The sequence below is a fragment of the Magallana gigas genome, chromosome 3 (genome assembly GCF_963853765.1).
Source record: "Magallana gigas chromosome 3, xbMagGiga1.1, whole genome shotgun sequence".
Lineage (NCBI taxonomy): Eukaryota > Metazoa > Mollusca > Bivalvia > Ostreida > Ostreidae > Magallana > Magallana gigas.
The window spans coordinates 26,273,328-26,293,514 of record NC_088855.1 but is presented as its reverse complement, the minus strand read 5'-3'; the positions used below and the strand labels follow the sequence as shown (position 1 = coordinate 26,293,514).

At 33.2% G+C, this 20,187-nt stretch overlaps 1 long non-coding RNA gene across 1 annotated transcript; it reads left to right on the top strand.

The window, feature by feature from the left end:
• Window positions 1-6,716: 6,716 nt before the first annotated feature.
• Window positions 6,717-8,344, top strand: LOC105330533 (uncharacterized). Its single transcript, XR_010711547.1, has 3 exons — window positions 6,717-7,006; window positions 7,186-7,423; window positions 7,588-8,344. It is a non-coding gene; the product is annotated as an uncharacterized lncRNA (long non-coding RNA).
• Window positions 8,345-20,187: the final 11,843 nt, after the last annotated feature.

Here is a 20,187-nt window from a genome sequence, read left to right as displayed (position 1 = left end):
TTCTTCTAAAACATTCAATCCAAAGTATAATATATGTAGTTATTAGTTGACACCCTCCCAATGGATCTATGCCGATGGATCTATCTGAGATCTCAGCTGTTGCGTGAATGGTAAAGAAAGACTTCGCGCCATAATACGTCTCATTCATAATTTTGTCTCGCCGATTAGTGGGCGAGTCCAAGTTAGGCCAGAGCACATGATGTGGAGATGGTCTTATCCACTCTATTTTCTTAACTGGTCATAAAATAAATAGAGATATCATGGATCTTTCACTTTTGTCGGAGCATGTAATAAATGGAACCAAAAAATAAAGTAATTCTAATTGAATTAAATTGAAGTTAAAATGTAAATACCCTCTCCCACCTACGGATTAGGATTTTCAAAATTCCCCATTTTTTAAATTCCTTGTCAAGATTTTTATTTGATGAAGCTGCCCACCTAACCCCCCCCCCCACACACACACACACTTTCAAATAACGATGCTACATGTACGTGTTTGAATATCCTTTCCTATATGGTTAGAAATAACAAAATGTCTTTGATTTTGCATCTAATATATAACAAATTCAATTTTCAATTTGGCTGTTTGAGATTATTCGATACATGTACATTCCTAAAATGATTTAAATTAATGAAATGATTTAATTTCCAGTGATATACAGGTACATGCACTCGATCGAAGAAAAAGATTGAAATTGCTTCTAAACTCTGCTCGTTCAGTTTAATAATTTATGATCCGCAGCGAAAATTAAATTTCATTTCTTATAAGATAGCCTAATTGATACATGCATGCTTCCATTGAATAAATTTGGGTAGTCAGGCAAGCTTTTTGGAAAGCTATAGCTTGTATAATATTAAGGTCAGACGCGACCTTCATGTATCTTCCATTTTTTCCTATCTCCACAATGTGAATTAAGATTTCCACTTTGTTATTTCATAATTAAATTTTTAAGTAATATGATTTTTTTGGTTTGAGTATAAAGTGTTCAAATTAAAATATATAGTATGACTTTACTTATAAGCATTCAAATGCATTTTGCGTGCTATTTTAAGGAAAGTTCGAAATATTCTAGCTCCAAAACGAGCCTTGTAATGTACTCTAAATTTTTTGGAATTAACAGGTTTAAATGTTAATAAATAAGGAATGAAATATCAAGGAAAATCATATAAAATTGAGGAACGTCTCAACTGTCCTTAATTAAAATAATATAAATAGACATCATAAATCCCATATCAAACAACATATAACCACTTGAATCTGCACGTCTTTTAATGAATTTATGAACAGCGGCAAATTCTAAGGTAATGTTAGCTGCAAGTCTGTATAGCCCTTGTATGAAAAATTTCGGATGGTACTCAATTTTTCCAGACAGAGAGCTACATATATGCAGCTAAGGTAACTAATAATGCTTCCGATGAAATACTTTGTTTAGTAATGCAAGGTTTTAAGAGAGCAATACTTATTTGTTTAAAAAATAACACCCTAATACTTCGCATTTCATTCGCTGTTTGTAGAACAAGCAGAACCAGTATCTGAGTTCGATCCCTACCGTATGTACATTGTTCGAATTTAATAGCCCTTGCATTGCATTGCTTTGCATGTACAAAATATCTTTTAAAAATTCAACACTGAAAGTGTTTATCTATATGGCTATTAATCTATATGTACATGTACACATAGCGTACACATGTGATTCAAAATACCCCAAACGGAAAAATTCACTTATTGAGTCTACATTTTATAGAATTTGCAAAAAATACATTGCGGGTCTGAATGTTTGTTAATGTGTCAATCTATCAATATACAGTTTGTTAATTATTTTCGATTGCTAAGGCTACATCGTTTTTGATGAACATTGAACAACATTTTTTCCATGCCATTATTTCCACGGAAGATAGCGAGTACAATTATAAAGCACAATTTATTTAATTATCTCTTTAATATTGTGTACTAGTATGTAATAAATAATTTATAAATTGCTGCCGAAGGTTGTTTGGTATTTTCGTTTGTAGATGCATTGCAAGTAAAAAACGTGAAACGCGGGGCAAGTCAGAATTAATATCCCTAATAACCGTTACTTAAAAATAGCGGCTAATATTATCGTACTGTATACGAATATTAAGTTCACTTTTTAATATCATCTCCACGATGATAATATTATATCCATCGGAAATCAGTATTTCGTTTTGCTTTAAAAGAAATGTTCTATCGGGAGCAATCCCGCGTTCGTTTAAATTGCCGGCGTACATTTGTCATGTCAGTAATACACATTGTACTTTATATGACGGCCGTGTATACGTACTGTAGAAAAGTTGAGTTTAATTACCATGCATTCGAACCATTTTATTAACACATCTCCCAGTACTGAAACAATTCAAAATGTCTCTGTTACAGTAACACAGTGGGGCGTTAAACATGTGTACGTCCACTCAGCTCTACAAGCATATGCACTGTCGTCAAGGCGACGGCCTGAATACAGCTAGCGACTCTTCTATCGATCGGTTACCTGAGTCTCGTAATGCATCTAAATATAGAAAGGGGCACAGTTATGAAACAAACAACAAAAATAAGGTCAAAGACGTTCATCTTTATGAAATGAATATGTACATATGAATAAAAACATTTGGGAATTTTATGTAGAATTATTTTTGCGCGCTGCATGTATCAGTTAGTGCATTACAAAAAGCCCTTTCATAACCTCCTAAACGTGCGCACCCCCACAAAAATGGACCGAACTGACAACAATTGTTTCTGCAAATACTGGCTATAAATTACGAAAACATTAAATTGAATACCACGGAAGGATTTAAAATTAATTTCTTTACAACTTTGCTTCAATAATGCATTAGAAATTTTTATTCCTTTACAAGTTATTGACAAGAAACTTTTGACGCATCTAACTCCCTAATTATAGGGGCCAGCCCCTTTTTCTGTATACCGAATGAAAGGTCTTGGTAAGACCAAGATCTTTTAAAATACATGTTATAACAAATTTTTATCAGGTAAAAAACTAACACGGAGAATACGCGATTTTTTTTGAATTTTTTTCTTACCTTTGTTTCAACATCTATACCACCCCTTTTATTTGCATTTAAATAATAAATAAAATATATCTCGCACAAATTCAATGTATTAGCTTCCAAACCAGCCCATCTTTGAGACTTTGCCAGTCATCGTTATAGCTAAACCCCCCTGGACAAAAGAAGTCGTTAAATTTTACTAAAAGGGGAATAACTCAAAACCGGATGGGGATTTTCCTCAACTAAAATATGCAACGACAACATCACGCGGCATGTTATCAGTCCTGAAAATTTCAAAACAATCCGTGAACAAACGAGCGAGTTATTAAGGATCAAAGTTGGCGTCTAGAAGAAAAAAAAAATAATAAGAAATTTGAAAATTTTTCAGAATAATAGTAAGGTCTTCCGTTGGAAACGGAAGACCTTAATAAAGGGAAACTAGAGCAGAGCTCGTGGCAAAGCCCCGAGTAGGTCTACCGTTGTTGCTGCGAGTTGAAAATATATGTTATATGGTGTCAAACGATTATAATGACTATACTTTCAGTTCTGCTTTTGTTATAAAAACGTGTTGTGATTGAAAGCCTGTATATAAAACGTGTTTTGAAACAAAGAAAGGAAGAAAATATTTTAGGAAAACTATTTGTCGAGCAGAGTTTATGTAATCGTTTCAAACGTTCTTTAAAAAGTGAGATGTTTAATGGCGAGTTAAATTTTCAAGGGTAGCAAGCATTGTTATAAACAGTATGTACTCATGATTCATGTCAGGAATTGTATTTCTTTTTTAAACTGAACCCGCCTACAAAACACGTAAACCTTTCTCAAAGATAACTTCTATATTAAAATATTTCTAAATTTTTGAAGACTATGTGCAAGTTTAGAATTGCGTGCTGACAAAATTTACAGACCCTAAAACGTACTACTACACCAAAAAAGCGTGCGGCCTACGTGCGAGAAACGTTTCGTGTAAACCTTTTAGAGTTTCATGTAAACCGTTTAGCGTTTCGGGCAAAGCGTGTAAATCGTTTCGAGCAAAGCGTGCGAGAACCGTGTGAAACGTTTATCAGATTTCATTCGGAACTCTCTGACAAGTTAATTGTTTCAAAATGGCGCCCGTGTTTTACATTACTTTAACAAAATTGAGCGAATTTTATTAAATACAGTTAGTGAAACATGATTTCTATTGGAACAAACCTAAATCAACTTTAACTTGCACGATCATGTTTTGATAAGCATGTATTTTTATTATTTATTTATATCGATAACTCTTACTGAGACCATTCGGCTGTGTACAAGCAGCACACATAACCTCGGACATCGGGTGAGACCTGCACCTGGCTAAACCTGTCAATCAAACTCTGTGTATTTGTTTTCATTGGATGGTCATGCGTCTCTCTTTTGTCAAAAGCCAATGGAAAATTAATGACTTCAAGGTAATCGGAATACGTATTTGATGAAGCACACAATTTAAATGATAGAAAATTTATTAATTATTTGAACAAAATTAAATGTAAACATAGAAAGGTAATAAAAAAATTAATTATTATGGGAATCTATACGCATGGTACTCAATTCAAATAGATTATATTATGATTTTATTATTTTATGTAGTAAAATCACCCTTCCAACTGTTACTCAATTACATAACAATTGATGACCTGGGGCTATAAATTTTCTGAGCTGTGTGCGCTGAAGCGACACAAGATTCTCGGTCGCATGCGGCAATTGAATTAACACAGACTGGCCGAATAAACAAAGGGGTGGGAAAGTGAAACAAAATGTTACACATAAGAAACCACCAAAAATGATTTTCGACAGATCTTGCTATCTTTTCTCCAATTAAAAAAGCACCAGTCAGCGGGGCGGGAGGAGGGGGGAGGCAGCAATGAGTTCGCTTCCACAATGAAACTACAGTAGTGATTAATATGTGACCGATAGAATCTAATCTAAAGTTGTTTAAACTCATGTGAATATTTTTTAAAATAATCATCGAATGCCTCAATTCAGGGCATTCCTTTATCGTGCTAGCACCTACCGTAAACATGTAACATGGAACTTTGATTATAATTTGATTTGATTTTTAAACTACCTTATACGCTATCGTATAAATCAATGCTTAATCAACTGTACAAGTAAAATAAATGTATCTTTTCATCTTAAACCAATATAATAGTTGAAAACATAATAAAATATAGTTGTGTCCGTGCAAAATATGAAACATAAACGCGTCATAAGGTACATGTAGAAGAACACGAACCGACCGCGGATCACTTATCCACTCGCGCCGGTGTAACGAAGAATTTTGACCCGGGTTGAAAATTGACCCGGGGGTCATTTTTCAACGTTGAATATTGAGACCAAAGTTGGTGAATAAAGACCCTAATCCGTTGAAAATTGACCCGCAGCGTGGAATTTTGATCATGAAACCGGTTCAAAATTCAACAGCAAAGAAGCACAAATTAACGAATCAATGTTTATAACTTGAGTTTATTTAATTAAAAATTATCAGTTTTTACATATTTATTATGTAGATTTACATGTTTACATCATTCAACGGGGGGGGGGGGTTAAAATGAGACTTAAATGATTATTTTTTGAATTTACAATTAATTCCTTCAAATATTTAATAACTATTTTATTCATAATAAACTTTTCGCATATAATTGCTGTTTTGTGTGATATCTATATATTTAAAAAAAAATATGTTTTTAAAAAAATATTGTATACATGGTTACACGTTAAACTATTCAATTCAGAACAAAACTCCTTTTTTAAATTCACTGGAGAAGTGTACACATATAAATAATTTAAAAATTACAATACGTCATATTGTTTAATTTTGGTTTTACATTCACCCAATAAATTGAAACTTTGATATTGTTCATTGTATATTTTCTGGGTGGGTGAAAATACAAAATTAACAGTATATCATGTTGAGAGTTTTTTGTTTGCACCCACTCAGTTTGTTAAAATTTTGTATTCACACCCATCCAGCCAATAACAGTTTACAAATGATGATACGCTAACATGTACTCTTTCGTGAACAATGCTGTAGTAACTATATATCTTGGAAGCCGATATTTTTTGTGTTTTATTTGTTCCGTTATAGGATAACTTCTGATGTAATTAAATATCATCAAATCGCTAATTTTTCTAGGCACAAACAATTCTGCTTCATGGAATCTGTAGCAAGTTAGCAACCTAATTTTTGTACAGGATGACAATAAAATAATTTTGCTTTGTTTCTAAATTGCTTGATCACAAATATTTAAAATAGATTTACTAACAGTAATTGTTTTCGTCAATAAATAGGTAAATTACATTTTTTGAATTTTGTACAAGATTATACAACAGCGTTGGAGTAGATGGTTGACCTTCCTATCACAGGCACCTACATTGTTAATTTAAACGTGTTTTATTACTGTATTATCTTTCATAGGTAAGGCGTGCGGTACTGACAGCAAAACATGCTCTAATGTCAAACTTTGTTCCCCATCATTTGGGATTTCCCCACATTACTGGGGAAGACGTTAAAGAAAACCACACCCGTCCATTAGCTAAAGAACTACTATGCAATGTAGCTGAAAATCCAGTAATACTAGTACTTGATGGGACGTATATATACCTGCAGAAAAGTGGCAATTTTACATTCTCAAGAAGATCATACAGTACTCATAAACATAGGCCGTTGGTTAAACCCACGATAGCGGTCACAACATCGGGGTACATTGTTTCCGTACTGGGTCAATACCTGGCTGACTCTAAGAATTCGGATGCACAGATTTTGACGCATATGATAGAAACGAACGTAGAAGAAATTAAGGACTGGATACAGGAAGACGACATATTCATAGTCGATAGAGGGTTTAGGGATGCAGAAGCTCTACTGAGTGACATTGGAATCCACATTGAAATGCCTTCCTTCTTAACACGTGGAGCAAAACAACACTCAACAGAAGAGTCTAATGCAACACGTCTAGTTACAAAAGTAAGATGACTGTTGAAAATTAGGATTAAAAAAACATGTATGAACATGTATTTTAAGTGTAAATTTTAAAAACAATATTTCAATTGTATTTTGACTAAACTTATGATAAGAATAATTTCCTATATAGTTACTAAAAATTATTGTAAATCAATCAAAATCTACACTTTGAATTATTGTAGCTGCGATGGGTTGTGGAAAGTGTGAATGGTAGGCTCAAGACCTGGAACTACTTAGATCGGACAATTCCTAATAGTCAGATTCCACACATCGGAGACTATATTCGCATCATAAGCGCCATATGTAATAAATTCAGGCCTGATGTTAGTGTAGCAGTTGAGAGTGACCTATCTACTGCTGCAAAGAAGCGTTTTCTTTCAAAGTAAGCAAATGTACTTAAAGAATATGTAGAAAGAAACGGTAATTTGCTAAAAATACTCGACATAAAATCATTACATTAAGGTCATTTTGTTTAGATTGTTACAACATCTGAAGAATATTTTTTTTGTCATACTTGATATGAATTTATAAAATGATTACAATTAATTTTGTTATATATGTTAACGTGGATTTTTAAACAATAGGTCTGGACAAACGGGATATAAGATGGCAGAAGATCGACTCCAGCGATGCAAGTATTGTATTTCCTCAACTTTCAGAAGAAGAAATACGAGAGTTAACGATGGGGGTATACCAGATAAAGCTAGCTAAGTCTTATGCCCAAGAACACGTTGATAAAGATGGTAAATATGAAATTCTTGTCAACAATGACCATGATGGTATCATATGCGCCAAACTTCAAAGCAGACATATCTCAGCAAAGAAATATATGTTGTGGATTGATTTTGATGAGATGAGCATTAAGTCATGGTTCTGCAAATGCAAAGTAGGATCTAGAGTTGTGGGTATGTGCGCCCACATCACAAGTGTAATATGGTTTTTGTCATACTAGTATGCAAAATACAAAGACATTCAAAACCTTGGTGTACGCAGTTGGTGCAGCTACTTTGATGACGCTGCAGCGTTGCCTGTGGATAATTCTGATAGTGAAGAAGACAGTCTTGTCGGAAATGAAGAGGAATAATATGAACAAAATGATTGTGTTTTATATTTGGTTCCATTTGAATAGAGAGAGAGAGAGAGAGAGAGAGAGAGAGTACTATAGTGTTTGAGAAGTTTTACGGAGAGAGTGTGAGGGAAAAATATATAGGAACGTGCCTAGCAAAAAGTGTTTCCTTGACAATATGTTTAAATATATTCGATGAGAAAGAGGGAGAGAGTTATTTTTATGTTGGTACTTTTTTTAATAGTAGGTAGTTGCAGAGAAAAATAAAAATTATCATTTTAATTATACAAAAATTATAATTTCTTGATTCATAGATTCAATGAGGTCGCCTACAATCTTAGGTATTATGTATGTGTATATATACTGTACATGTATGTACATAAACATACATGTATATACCTAATATTTAAATATTATGAAGTAAAAGATAAACAGGTATTGTATTACATAATTGAATTGAGTGTCAGGAAAATGGAGAAGAACAATGTTTCCTATACATGTACCGGTAGATGTTTTACCAATTGCGTTTTTGTTTGAACCGTTTTTCATTTGTCGGAATTTGTCACCATGAAGACCCTATATAATACTAATATCAAATCAAAAGTTAATTATCAAGTAACTGAAAGGTTAAGAGTAGAACACATACATATATAGCAAAAACACAATAGCGGCATAACATTGATTAATTAATCTACAATTTTTCACGCAGTACAGATGTTATTACATTGAAATCTGATAACGTCAAGTTGACGTCATGACGTCGTGAGCGTTGTTTTCGTCATCAGACATAGTAAGTCTAGAGAGTTGTATAAGGAGAATTGCTTGAGATATCTAAAAAATATAAACTGATTTAAAACACGGAAATCCTAGACATTATTCACTAATATCTTCATTTGATTTCGGAACTGGGCCGATTTTGGTGCAAAATGTACCTTGTTCTTACATTTTTTGAATAGAAATATTTTGTACAAGATTATACAACAGCGTTGGAGTAAATCGTTGACATTCCTATCACAGGCACCTACATTGTTAATTTAAAAGTGTTTTATTGAACGGAATGTTCAAATTATTGAATGGATTGGAAAACAGATAAGCCTATGTTAACCCTTCCAAACATACAAAGTCAAGAAGAAATTATCTATGGGCATAAGAATAATGGTATTACAAATTTAAAGAATATTATTGATATTATGTATATAAAAGACAGTGGATACTTAAATATTAAATAATCATCTGAACATTTACCATTTGTTTTGTCTCGGACTAGAATGTCGCGACGTCATTGGATGAAACGCGTCACGTGGCTGCCTTACAAATTTCTTTAAAAGGCAAGAGTCAAAATTTATAGGGCAACATGGCGGACGTAACGTTATTTGAACTGATTTTCTACACAAACGTTTGTTTACATATCAAACTTTAGGTCCTCGACAAAACAAAACACTTATTAGGTTTGTTACTGGCTGTTTAAAGAAATTTGTGGGGTCGGTAAAGTCCATAGAAGGCGAGGCCCCGACCCAAAAAATTTCTTTAAACAGCCAGTAACAAATCTAATAAGTAATAATATGATTGCAAGACATATTGTTGATAGACATGTTCACTCACACCTACATTAACAAACCTATCACCTTCATTTATAATTGCAAATATACAAACCTAAGAATGAGATTTTCATGATCCAGCCCATTTGAAAAGAACAGTAATAAAAGGGAACTATATAATAAGTAAATATACATGTAAAATATTAAGATAGGTTTAAAAAGTGTAACTTAAGAGAATCAAAAACGCTTGGGAGCTCCAATATAACTAAAAACATGGGAAACAATTTTACAATTCTATTTATATGAAAAATCAGAACTATCATAAAGTATATTGATCATATGAAAAGGTCTACTAGTGCCAATAAGTTGTATAAAAGGTTCGTCTCTCTGTTGAGTGTATCTTGGACATCCAGGGGGAAAAATCACTTTCCTTCAGATTCAGACCCACAGTATAAACATCGACTTTTTTCAATTAAAAAAACCCTTAGATAAGTTAGCTTTACTAGCTTTATTTCATAATTGACGTAGAATAATATTTCTTATTTCCTTAACTGAAGTGTTTGTAAGCTCTGGGTATATTTTGGTTTTTTTAAAGTTTTGACTTAAAGATAGATAAAGTTGATGAAATTTTCTTTTCTGCATGAAGATTATTCCATAATTTACATGTAGACGGAATAAGTAGTCCGATATATTGGTAGATAGTAAACAAGAGGCCCATGGGCCACATCGCTCACCTGAGCAACAATAGGTATGATAAAATCAGCTTAAAAGAATCATAATTCAAACTATCTTGGCAATGTAGAAAATTACATGTAGATCCTTTATAAGTACGAATCCATTTTTCCCCTGGATATTCTTATGTTTATAATCAAGTCCCTTTTCTAAAAGGATGATATGTCTCACCTGTTGACATTGCAGTTCTCAAAGAGATCCTAATGAATTGTTTATATAATATATTTATAAAGGATATAAACCTACATCAAACTCTGAAATCCCTGTGAGGCCCAAGAATCGTCCAGGGGCCAAAGTATAAATAATCTGAAGGAATCGGCAATACTGTAAACAAATATTTATTCGCGGCGACTATATTTCGCGATTTACTTCCAATAAATTGGTTGGCGACGACTAATGTTCGCAACCAAGCCTTATCTAAACCCGTATTTTGTTACAACAACCATACAATAGAGACTGGTTCGCTGCGAGAAATATTCGCGACGACGAGGCTCTCGCAAACCTTGCGAAATTTTCTAGCACGCGAATAAAAGTTGGTTTACAGTATGTTGCATATAAGTAATTTAAAAACCATATATCAAAACATTTCATTTTTGTGAATAATTTGATATTTTCATTTGTAAAATTGGAATCCAAATGTGGCCCAATCCTACTCCTCAAGACTTTTGATTTAAAGAATTTAAATCTATATTATCTGAGGTTGCTTTCAGTAAATTTACAGCTTTTTTAGGCAATTTTCAAGAATTATCATTTAAAAATAAAAAAATAAATCAGTTTTTTTAATTGATTACAAAGCTAAAAAAAATATGACCAGTTAAAAAACAAATTGTTATACTTGTACTGATGGAATGTAAAACAAATTTAATGTCAAATTCACAATTTGATATTGTTCATCTTAAATTTAAACATGTTCGATTCAATGACTACATGTGCATGAATACATTTATTATCATTTGTATGTTGATGTACACGTAAGCCTATATTCAAATATCATTTTAATGATCATGATGTATCAACTTTAAAGTATCGATTCATTTTTTTTTTCAAAATTTGGTTTATAAAATGTCTAAAAGTATATTAAAACAATAATTTGATAAACTTAAGGCAGTGTAATAAATGTAAATATTTGTGAAGTCATATTTAATGATTCTACAATAATACGTTACAAAAAATCACTACACTTGCAGAGAATGTCAAAAAGTATTCTTGCCCGACTCGCCTGTTTCATTCCGAAGCAAACGTTATCTTCTTAGCTTTATTTACATAGTATTGTAATAATAAATGGATATCATATTTTCAGTCTCAAAATTAAATGATTAATCGGACATATCAACCTAAAAAAAAATCAGCCACGCCCGTATACGTGTCGGAGTGTATGAAAATTTTAAAACTGAAGCGTTCAAATATGTGCAAGATTGTACATTTGAACCGTGTAGACTAAGTTACAGTTCAGATCAAAACTCTTAGGTTGGGGTCAATTCTCAACAGGATCAATTTTCAACGTGTCGTGGTCATCAGAGTTTAGAAAAATCTTTCTCATAACGTTGAAAAATGACCCCGGGTATAAATTTCACGATTTTGGTCTCAATTTTCAACGTTGAAAAATGACCCCCCGGGTCAATATTCAACGTTGAAAAATGACCCCCGGGTCAATTTTCAACCCGGGTCAATATTCTTCGTTACACCGGATCTCCTCAGCCATGTGCGAGGGATTATCATCATTTAATAATTGTACAGTTTTTAAAGTAGTTTACATAAACAAACCAAAGAATTAGTTTATGTCTAACGATTTTTCCGATTTGGAGTAATATCGTTCATTAATATTCATTTACTCTCAAATATTTAATTAAATATATACAAGTAGGACAAACTTTTATAACATAAAATCAAAACAGTTCTTGTATATACGGCTATATTAACTCAAACACTTTCATATGCATGTAAGTGTAAGTCGCGGTGTGCGAATCTTGTGTATTAAATAACCGCTTACCGCTAGGTAATGCAGCCGTCGCTGATCTCCTCGGCCGTGGGCAAAGAATATATTTCGTAAAGGTACAACGCACAGCTCACAACCAAGGAAGATTTGAAAAGTTTGCAATATAATGACCTTACTCTATCAAATAGAAGTTATATATTTTAAACTTAAACCCCACAATTGATCTATGTCTATTATTGCTTTAGAGAATGACATTGCTTTTATTAATTAAATGAACTATTTCTTACTTGACATCCAATCGTTTAATCCACAAAAGATTTTGTGTAATCAAAACTAAAACAATTCTTGAGTTCGCGGCTAAATAAACTCATATATGAGAGACGCAACTCTCGTGTATTAGATAACCGCTGACCGCTAGGTAGTCCAGCCGCGAGCATGGTGACCGATTTTCTCGGCCGCGGGCGAGGGAGAGCTTACGTAATGGTACACACACACACAGCTCTGATTCAAGGTAGATTTTAAATGCATGGAGTTAATAAATAAAATGTAATGCATAGAGTTTTTTAATTCCATATTTTGTGGTTAAAAAGAAAAGAAAAAGAATGTTTTGTTTTCCAATTGCCGTTTTTAATGATTGTGCACTGTAAGAACTTAACAACAATGACTTAAACTCCTAAAAAAAGCATGTACTCCAACAAAAAAAAAATTCTTATAAATTAAAGCCTCCTGTATAAACCAGCATACTTTCTGCGGCAACTTTATGCCAGTTGTACGCACAAAGACTTTCGTTAACTTGTCAAATGAAAACAGGTACATGTCAACATGTAAAGCTTTTTACACTGTCTCATACTACACAACTCACTTACAAAAAAATATTGTTACGACCTTTATGAGATCCCAACAAACAACTTTTCCAGCGACATCCATATCAAAATCCAAACCGTTTTTGAGTTATTAAGCAAAAACTTTTAGGGGCTATTGGCCCTTAATTTAAGGGGCCAGCCCTTTTTTATTGGTGTCAAATGAAAGCCCTTGATATTCTGCACAACTTTTATTCTACATGTCTTAACAAAATGTTTTTCGTTAAAAAGATATAAAGGAAAATATGTCTAAATTTTTGCACTTTTTGGAATCCTGTTTTTTGACCCCATACCTTTTCCTAAATAAGGAACGTAATCCAAAAACAAAAACCGATGTATACAACTTCAATGTCTTTGTTATTCAAATTCGTTGGATTCCCATTCCCTGCTATCATAGTCTCGGAGCCTTTGTCTGGAAACCAAAGGCCCTAAAAAAATTTAAAAGGGAAATAACTCGTTAACGGAAAGGGAATTCTAACTTTTATGAATTGATGAAGATAGTGTTTTGTAAAGTCCATTAGCCCTGAAAATTTGAGCAAAATCCGTTCAGAAATGAGCAAGATATGAAGCCTCAAAGTTCGCGTCTAGGAAGAAAAAATAAAAAAAGAAAAATAAGAATAATCTTAACCCGCACAATAATAGAAAGGTCTTCCGTTGGAAACGGAAGACCTTAAAAAACCTCCATCCAACTATATTTAAGAGTTTTTACTATAAAATCTGTAAGGATTACTAGTATCTCCCTTACTTTTCAAAATCAGTGTACAATATATAGGAAAAGGAAAAGCAGGCACGTAGCATCGTTTTTGAAAGTGGGGGGGGGGGGGGGGGGGGGGGCAGATTCAACCAAAAAATCTTGACAAGAAAAAAAAAAGAAAAAAAAAAGAAGGAAATTCAAAGTTTCCCAAAATCTTCAAAATCCTAATCCGTGGGGGTGGGGGCAGGCGTATTATATAACTTCAATTTCACTCCTCATTTCCTTATTTTCATATCATTTTTTACATACTCCCCAAAAAGTGTGGGGGGGGGGGGCAACTCCATGATAATTTAATTTTTTATATGTCAATTTTGAAAAATTGGTTGCTGCGAGAAAAAGTGGGGGGGGGGGGGGGGGCAGCCCCCCCCCCCCCCTGATGCTACGTGCCTGAAAAGGAAAATTGTCATAAAATCATTAAATATTGTTTGAACTTAATAAGAATTGCAGGTGCATCTCTTCAGATGGTGTTCAACATACGTACAAATTTTCAGATTTATCCATGCATTAGTAAAAATTTAGTGGGGGGACAAAATTACGTCTACATACAGACGGTCAGACAGACGAACAGGGTGAATCAAATGTACCCCCCTTAAACCTCGTTTGCGGGGGTATAATAAAAAGGGTTTTATATGTGTAGTAATAATGGATTGGTAAAATAATTTAATTAAGAAGTGTTCTTGCGTCACCTTGTGGTACTGGTATCTTTTTGTCAAGTGCCTCGGCTCTTTTATTTGAAAAAAATAAACAAAATGAAAAATTAAACCATAACGTTCCCAAATTAGTGTCTTGGTGGGATTCTTTAGTTCGATCTTTATACGTGTGTAACGGGATGAGAGAAATAATGACGGAACAGACCAGGATTTGAAACCCCCTGAAACTCTAGTCAGGTGCTTCACTGAGCTAGCAGATGCCGTTATTCGAACCAGTCACTTTTTCCCCTGACAGGAGTTAACTTGTCAGTTCCAAGGGTTGGCACGGCACCAAATATAACGGGTTGGAAGAAATAATGACGGACCAGACCGGGGTTTGGAACCCAAGCCCGCTGAAACTCTAGTCAGGTGCTCCAACGACCAGCTGTCTGACGCCGGTATTCGAACCGGTCTGACCGCCACACGTACTTGTTTGGACAACAATGCCCATTCGTTAATCAATTCCATTCAATTCAATTCAGTTTATTTCGCTCACACCATAGAATGGTACACGAGGTCAATCATTATATACAGTTCAAAAGTCAGAGGTACATTGTATATATATACATGAATAGATAAGTAGTAGATAAATAGTAAATAAGCATAAATATACAATATATACAATGAAGATAGGAAAAAGTACATGTATAATAATGGAGGACAGACTATTATATCAAACTGTATATTTTGATAATAAAATAACATAATTTTTTCAGGTTTGTAGCATTTGAACAAGAAATAAGTTCACCACATTCCGTGTGTGCAGGGGAGTTGTTGAAGTTGAAGGTCGTGCGTGACCCAATACTGACAATTTTTGTCCTTGTAGGACCATAATTATAAAGTCTTCATCCTCGACCATTTGTATCACAAAACATGCATGTATTTCAATGTGAAAATATTGCTATTGTTCACAAATTCATAAATGAAACCTATAATACATATGTTGCATGATAAATCTGTAAAATGTGTACAACTCAGGCACGTAGCATCGTTTTTGAAAGTTGGAGGGGGCGGGACTGCCTCATAAAAAAAAACTTGTTAAGCAAATAAAGAAAATAAAAATCTCAAAATCATGAAAATCTTAATCCGTGGGAGGGAGGGGGAGAGAGGTGTGTTGTATTCCTTTAGCTTCAATTTCACGGTTGATTTCCTTCTTTACACTTTCATTATTACATTCTCCCCAAAAAAAATTGGAGGGGGGCGACTCGATGATAATTCATTTTTTATTTTCAAATTGAAGGAAAAATTCTACTGCGAGAAAAAGTGGGGGGGGGGCTTTAAATCACAGCTATTTGTAGCTTCAGGTATGAAAAAATTCAGATGGTCTTTGACAAATCCGATTTTTTTAGATCGGGAGCTACATACGTGCTGCAACTATTTGTACCACTGCATTGCATGTAACGCTGTATGTATTCGCTATACTTAGTTATTCCACTGCATGCATTAGTAACATATATTTCTATCACTTAATGATTCAATTTGTTCCCATGACTACTATTGATATATGAGGAGAGGAATTAGTAAGTTGTTAGAACTTGTCTCACGTCCATTTGATTGATTTCAATAAAATATGTTCAAACCACAACATCGTCTCAAGCAACAGTCAGAGAGAGAGAGAGAGAGAGAGAGAGAGAGAGAGAGAGAGAGAGAGAGAGAGAGAGAGAGAGAGAGAGAGATCATTTGGTTCTTTGTCTGTTAAAAAATCTGCAGGCGTGTAAATCAACTATTTGCAAGTTTTGGCGATTTTTTTACGTGAGAAGTAGAAAAAAGCAACAATATACGTTAAATAAATCAACAAATCTTTCCATTGACAGTTACATATTAAAGTATAACTGAAATGTATCGAGATAACTTTTGTCTTTGTTAGTTTAAAAGAGTATATAAGTTTCAGGCATTTCAGAAATAATCTGTTTTACTTAAGGTAAAAGGATTCATTCTTTGAGTATTACGAGATGATCAAATACCAGGCACGTAGCATCGTTTTTGAAAGTGGGGGGGCCAGACCCATCCAAAAAATCTTGACAAGCAAAAAAAAAAAAAAAAAAAAAAAAATGGGAAATTTAAAGTTTCCAAAAATCTTCAAAATCCTAATCCGTGGGGGGGGGGGGGGGGGGGGGGGGGGGGGGGGGGGGGGGGGAGACTCAACTATGCTTCCAAAAAAATTCTTCCCTTCCAAAATTTTTTTTCCTCAAAATCATGAAATTCCTAATCCGTGGGGGGGGGGGGGGGGGGGGGGGTAACTCCAATTTGACTACTCATTTCCTTATTTTCATATCAATTTTTTACTACCTTCCAAAAAAGTGGGGGGGGGGGCCAACTCCATTATAATTCATTTTTTTATATGTAAATTTTAAAAAATTTGTTGCTGCAAGAAAAAGTGGGGGGGCCAGGCCCCCCCTGGCCCCCCCTGATGCTACGTGCCTGAATACGGTCGAGGGTGATCATATCCGATAAAGCCCGAATGACTAAATATGATAGATTTGATTATTTTCTTTGTATATTAATGACTCAGAAGATATTTTATTAGATAAAAATGATTGTTGGGTATAGCATCAAAAAACACACAGCCATCCACAAAGGCACGAGAGTTTGTTTACATCAAAGTTACACATGTGCTTGAAAATCATGTCCGAGCCCTTTCACCCCCTTGTCGAAACAACTGGCATAAAAAATTCAAGTGAACTCGTATTTTTACAAAAGTGGAAAAATCAGGCATTTTACACGTTGTTTTTCATCTCATAAAAAGTACAGTCCTTGTCGCTGGCGGAAAACTCCTAAAAACGAAGGGGAATTCAGGAATTATTTTCCCTCAGCCATGTTTTGACGTGAATATCGGGAAAATAGTGTTATGAGATAGTTCACTGCATGTTGCATATATTATATAAACAGAGCTGACCAATGATATTTCATGCCGATCATTCCTTTAAAAGGAATACTTGTTTAAAAATAACACATGACTTTTGCAGGGAGAATAGCTATCTCCAATATTGTTTTCATTATATGTGAATGTATTCAATGTAACGGGATTTCCCAGCAATAATAAGACAATCCTTTCTTCAAATTTCTTTAATGGTGTTATATTTTTTATACTCTGTAATATATTATAATAAAATAAATATAACATAATTTGATAATATCAAGTCATAAAATACATTAATACATTATTACAATAGAATTATCTTTAAATACATTTCCATTGAAATATACATATTTCCCATATACATATAATTTCATTCAGTCCAAGATCAGAAAGACACAATTAAGGGAAATAACTCTTATCAATTTTAACATACAACAGTTGTCTTTCTTTTACAATAGAATATATGTTAATTGATCTGAATATTAAATATATATCTAAATACATGTTCCTTACATATATTTCCTATTCACAATATAAAACACTTTAATATTTTCTTAGAAATATTTACTATTATATATTAAGCTGTATTACAAATGCTTGTCCATCAGAGTTATCTACATCTGACACAATGAAAAAATACAACTTTACTTATCAGATTTAATTCCTTCTAAATTCTTAATCCTGATATTTCATAATATAAACTCCAATTTTCTATAATATTAGTAAATGGTTACATTGTCTGGATGTCTTCAAGTCTTCAGAATAAAAGGAATGACAAAATAAACTTCTCTGTTTAAATTCTGAGAGTGTTCTACCTGAATACTGTTCACAAAACAATGAAAACTCTTGACCAATAAAACCCGAGAATTTTCAGTATCAACCAATGAATGTAAAATGTTTGAGTGTGTGTGTGGATCTAAAGGGGTGTAAGGCTCTAACTAAATACCTTGTTAGTAGAAGAAAGAATTAGAATTTATTTTATTTTAATTTGATAAACTTTTTATTTATTTACATTTATATTTTATTTTTATTTATAACTTTTAATTAAGAACACATCTACTACATGAATGATTTTGAAATGGAATTTTTGTGTAAAGGTAACATACCAATACACATTCAAGAGTTAAATCTTTTTGTTTTAATGTACGCAGATGACATTGTAATTTTCTCCGAAACTACACACGAGCTTCAAGAAATGTTAAATACATTGTATTCTTATACATCTGTCTGGGATCTTACTGTAAATGTACAAAAAACCAAAATTGTCATTTTTAGAAATGGTGGTAAAATTCACAATAATGAAAGGTGGCATTTAAATGGCGAGCCAATTGAGGTTGTCGATAACTTTACATACCTGTTTTTGACTTTAAAGAAAACATGGCTTTTCTCCCTTGGCTCGCCAACTGTTTCTGTGTATTGTTAAAGTAACAAAAGGCCCAAGTCAATTGTATCTGAACACAGAAACAATGCTGTCAATTTTTGATACTTATATTGCTACTGCAGGCTTGGGGCGAATTACATTGTAAAGTAATGCATTACATTACCATTACTTCATGAATTTGGGCATTAAATTACCATTACCATTACTTGATTTTCTTGAAGTAATGCATTACATTACCATTACATGAGTAAAGTAATGCATTACCATTACCATTACTTTGTTTTAAAAAAGTAAAGCTAATAAAGAGTTTTTGCAAATGTTTCAAATATAAAACACTCTTTGAACATATCTACAGGTTCATGTTCAGTATCAGGTTCAAATTCGATGACTATGTATACAAGAGTCATTCTTTATTTGCTCAATATATAATAATCGTGTGGCATTATGAACAACATATTACATAAGTAAAAAGATATTTATAGATATTTGGCATGATACAATATCAGATATGATATAGAGACACAGATTCGTGCATAATAGAAAACAATTTATGGAATAATGTTGCGGTTATTAAAAAGCTAAATAGAGATATTTCTCCAGATAACACAAATCTTTATAATTTTGGACACTTAATTGTATTAATTTATAGACAGAGGGGTTTGCCAAGTTATATTTCTTAATATATTTTAATCGGATTTCTTTATGCTGAGGACACTTTAAGACAAAAGATTGCTGTTGAACTTTATGATCAAAGTTTCAAAGGTTTCATCTTTTAACTGCTTCCTATTAGTTTGAAAATCTTTCCAGCTATACTAAATAAACGTTCTACAGGTGCAGTGGAAGCTGGGACTGAAAGATTGTTTGACAACCTTTATCTTGGGATATATTAAGTGAAAAAATAGAAAAAATACATGAATCTTGTATTTTCTATTAGTCCAAACTAATGTACTTAATATACATGTACAACAGAAAGAGAGAGAGAGAGAGAGAGAGAGAGAGAGAGAGAGAGAGAGAGAGAAAGAGAGAGAGAGAGTAAAATTATTTTCAAACGGGTTATAATATTGGAAGTGATTTTGAGTTTCATCATGGATGGACAGTGCATTCATTTCGCCATTAAAGGTGCATGTCTGTCCCCTATTCTATTGGGATATGGCATAGGGAAGGGGATTGGGGTGTTTAGCACTTCTTATAACAATAGATTGTTTTGATACTTAGGTTATCCTGGGGGCATAGTGTGTTGTTGACACATCTTTATTGAAGTGCAAACTAATTGGAGTAAATTGTTTAAATGATTTAAAACTCTTAAAAACAACACTCATAAAAATGTTATGAAACTGTGTTGTTAAATCTAGTAATATGAACAATTTA